Source organism: Quercus robur, chromosome 8 (assembly GCF_932294415.1).
Source record: "Quercus robur chromosome 8, dhQueRobu3.1, whole genome shotgun sequence".
Classification (NCBI taxonomy): Eukaryota; Viridiplantae; Streptophyta; class Magnoliopsida; order Fagales; family Fagaceae; genus Quercus; species Quercus robur.
The window spans coordinates 49,811,924-49,816,238 of NC_065541.1; positions in this window are offsets into that span (position 1 = coordinate 49,811,924).

Consider the following 4,315-nt stretch of genomic DNA (forward strand, 5'->3'; position numbering starts at 1 on the left):
GCTGCCTCATCAATCTAGTGACAGCGAGAGGACGCAATCAAAAGAGCATGGAGGTGACTTTATGGACACCACCATGGATTCTGGTAACCTTCTGCTACTTGCCTCCTTATCATCCTATGTTTCTGTTGCTGCTGATAGCATTTCTATCATAGGTAATGTTGCTAATTCCTCAATGGCACGCAAAGAAACCGTGGAAATCGGCGAGATTAGGGATGTTGTTGACCCTTTGCTAGTGCCTAGCATGGTTGATGATGCTGGTGCAGTTGAAAAGAGAGGTTGATGTACCACCGTTGGTCCTTGAGGAAGTTACTGGAGGTGGTGCAACTGGAGGGGGTGTTGCTAATCCTTTGCTGCCACCTAAAGGAGTTGTTTATGCTGGTGCAGTTGGATAAGGTATTATTAATGAACCTACCATCCCACATTTAACCTTGATCCTCCCAAGAGCAGAAAAACCACAGGTACGGCTTTTGTAGCCCATGCTTCAATAATGTATAAAGATTTACCTTGAATTTGCCTTATAAAGAAAAGCTTCCTTTTTGTTTCTTTGTCAAATAAATTAATTCCACCAATCTTGTTTGACAATTGTGGAAGGAGAGTCATCAAGTGCTGCCTTTCCTAGGGTTAATGTTCAAGATTTCATGGAGATGTTTAATCAAGAAGGGGAGAACGACAAATCTGCTGAGGATTTCTATACACTTTCTAGAGCCATAGTGAAATTTCAGCGATTTGATGTTCCTGTTAAGGGTCTGCCACTGCTAGAGAAAATACTGTCAAAGCATCCAGGTTTTATGTCTAGGTGCACATATGGTAATGCTGTGAGGAAGGTGATGTTCCAATCCTTAGTTGCGGTTTTGCTTGACATGGAACGCACACCTCTTAAGAGTCTCAACTTGCACCAAGTACTTGAGTAGAAGAATGTACTTAGTGAGTTACAATCCATGAAATTTGATGTTGAGTTCATTCTTGATTGGGTCAAAACTACTGTTGCATCATGCATCATTCTTGATGGTGAGATAAAGTTGGCCGAGCTTGCGGTGAAAATTGCAAATTTAGAAAAAGAAACTGCAGCGAAGTCAACGGAACTATCCTCTTTGAAGAATCAAGAGAATTCCATCATGTTGTCCTTATCCACTAGCGATGGCTCCTCCTCTGCAGAAACCTTTGGCGAAGGCTTGTTGGATTAGGCTACTTATGCTTTAGTTTATATTACTAGTGTTTTGTGGGTAACTCTATTGGAATGTAATATGTATCTAATGTGTTACTACATGTTTTGAAACTCTCTAGTTATAAAGACTTCCTTTTTTGTTCATGTAATAGGAGGAAAAACTCTTCTAGCGGTAAGTGCTGTTACTATTTATGTACGTGAACTTATTCAACTATAGAAAAACTTACTTAGTTGCGACTAACTATGGACATTGTTAAAAAAAAAAAAAAAAAAAAAAAAAAAAAAACTATGCCTAAAAGAAATTTTTTTGTATAAAAAGGGTTGTTCATTTATCATTATTTCATGTATATATGTGTCTTTCCTAATTGTTCATGTGAAAATATTGCACTGTTCATAGCAAAGGACACCTCCAACCGTAACTGTTGTGCTCCCTTTTTTTTGCAAAAATGATTTTTGAGCCAAAAAGGAAGGGAAAAAAATGTTTTGTGATAAAATAGTGTTTTTTCTTTTGCAAAAATGATTTTTAAGCCAAAAAGGAAGGGAAAAATATGTTTTGTGATAAAATAGTGTTTTTTCATCTATATATATGTATACACATGTATACAAACATACGTATATGCATTATTACTTTTTTTTTAGCCATTCATGTGTAAATATTGTACTTTTCATGGCAAAGGTATAACGGCTCTACCCCAACTGTGTAGATATTGTCCACTTTGGAGCCCATACCCCTCATGGTTTTGTTCTTCCCCAGGTTGCGTTGGGGAAAAGGCCTCTACACATTTAAGGGAGGTCATTCCTTATAAACACATTCTCATGTGCTTCCCTAGGCGTTGTGGGATTCCATGGAACGTAAGACTCCCTTTTTTTGGGTCACTACAATCCACCTCCCTTATGGGCACACGCGTCCTCGCGTGTGGGGCCCACACTTTCGGTACGACCCAAAAAAAAGGGGTCTTACATTCCATGGACTCCCACAACATCTAGGGAAGCATATGAGAATGTGTTTATAAGGAATGACCTCCCTTCAATGTGTAGAGGTCTTTTCCCCAACGCAACCTAGGGAAGAACAAAACCATGAGGGGTATGGGCCCCAAAGTAGAAAATATCTACACAGATGGGGTGGGGCCGTTACAGATGGTATCAGAGCCATGCCCTAGCCGGAAGTGTGAGTCCCACACGCGAGGACGCGTGTGCTCGTAAGGGGGGTGGATTGTAGTGACCCAAAAAGGGGGGTCTTGCATTCCATAGAATCCCACATCGCCTAGGGAAGCACATGAGAATGTGTTTATAAGGAACGACCTCCCTTCAATGTGTATAGGCCTTTTCCCCAGCGCAACCTAGGGAAGAACAAAACCATGAGGGGTATGGGCCCCAAAGTGGACAATATCTACACAATTGGGGTAGGGCCGTTACAAAAGGACACCTCCAACCGTAGCTACTATGTTCCTTTTTCTTTCTTTTTTTTTCTGCAAAAACCATTTTTAGCCAAAAAGAAAGGAAAAGAAAAATGTTTTGCGATTTTGAAAGAAATAAAATAGTGCCCATTCATCTACATATCTATACAAACATACATGCATGCATTATTATCTTCTTCTTTTTACTATTCATGTGTAAATATTGAACTGTTCATTTGCAAAAAACCGTTTTTTTTTTTTTTGGAAGAGAGAAAATAGAGTGTTCACTCATATACATATTTATACGTATACATACATATATGGTAAAGGCAATGCTCACTTCTTTTTTTAGTAGTCGTTGTGATCTTACAAAGGAGTGGCAAAAGACCACATAGTACAAGCATGGTAGATTAAGCATAATACAAATTAAGCCATTTGCCGTTAATAGGTTTTGTGAGGACTTCACCATCCGTTGTAGCTAGGCGATAATAACCACTATCATTGGCTTCCCTTCCAAAGTACGTCCCCTCCCAACTTGGGGCAAATTTAGAGGGGGCAGAGAGGTTTCTTCTTACATGGTCCGCTGCCTTCAAAACCATTTGCCCATTAACAAAAGTTCTAGCCTTCATGACCTTGTTATAGGCATTGGCCATTTGCTATTGGTACCGCTGGATACGGCCAAGGGCGAAATTCCTTACTTCCTCTAAAGTTTCAAGGTCAGAGACCTTGAATTCTGCACAGGTGGCTGCACCCATTTCAATTTCTTGACCATGGATCAACCTAGGGGTAGGAACTAATAGCTTAATCGGTGATATAGCCTTAGTGCCATACACAAGAGAAAATGGCGAAAAGCTAGTAGCAGTCTTTACTGAACTTCAATAGGTCCATAAGGTTTCCAACAAATGTTCACTCCACCCTCCCTCATATTTGTAGACCATCTTATTGAGAATTCTCAATAATACTCGATTAGTTGCCTCCGCTTGGTCATTGCCTTGGGGATAGTAAGGAGTAGACTTCCTATGTTTGATGTGGCGATGGTCAAGTAGTTTACGAACATCTTTATTGACAAAGGAAGTGCCATTATCACTGATGATCTTATGGGGAATGCCAAATCTACAAAATTGTGGGCTCACGAATGAAATTTGCAACCGCTGGACTGGTAGCTTTCTTCAACGAGATTGCCTCAACCTATTTTGTGAAATACTCTATAGCTACTAATATCCAAATATAACCATTGGATGGTGGATTGATTGGCCCTATCAAGTCTAGCCCCCAAGTGTGGAATGGCCATGGTGTTGTTATATTTTGGAGACTAGTGGGATGAGTATAGATCAAGCTTCCATGGACTTAACAAGTGTCACAAGTCTTCACATGCTTGGCTGTGTCTTGCTTCATGGTTGGCCAAGAATATCCAAGGTTGAGCAGCTGCTAGAGAAGTCGCTTCTTACCTTGATAGTCCTCACATTCACCCGGATGAACTTCTTGCATGACAAATTGTGCTTCAGGGCCCCTAAACGTCTTAAGGGCTCCCCATTGAATCCTTTTCAGAAAAGGATACCTCCTTCCACAAAGTAGCGATTCGCCATCCTTTTTAAAAGATATGCCTCATCACGATTGTCGGGCAAAATGCCTTCTATGAGATATTCAAGAAATGGGATTCGCCAATCATTGGAGGTGAATATAGTATATGATTTTTCATGGTTAGGGATGTGTTGACACTTTTCACACTGACTTTGGATGTTGGCAGCTTGCT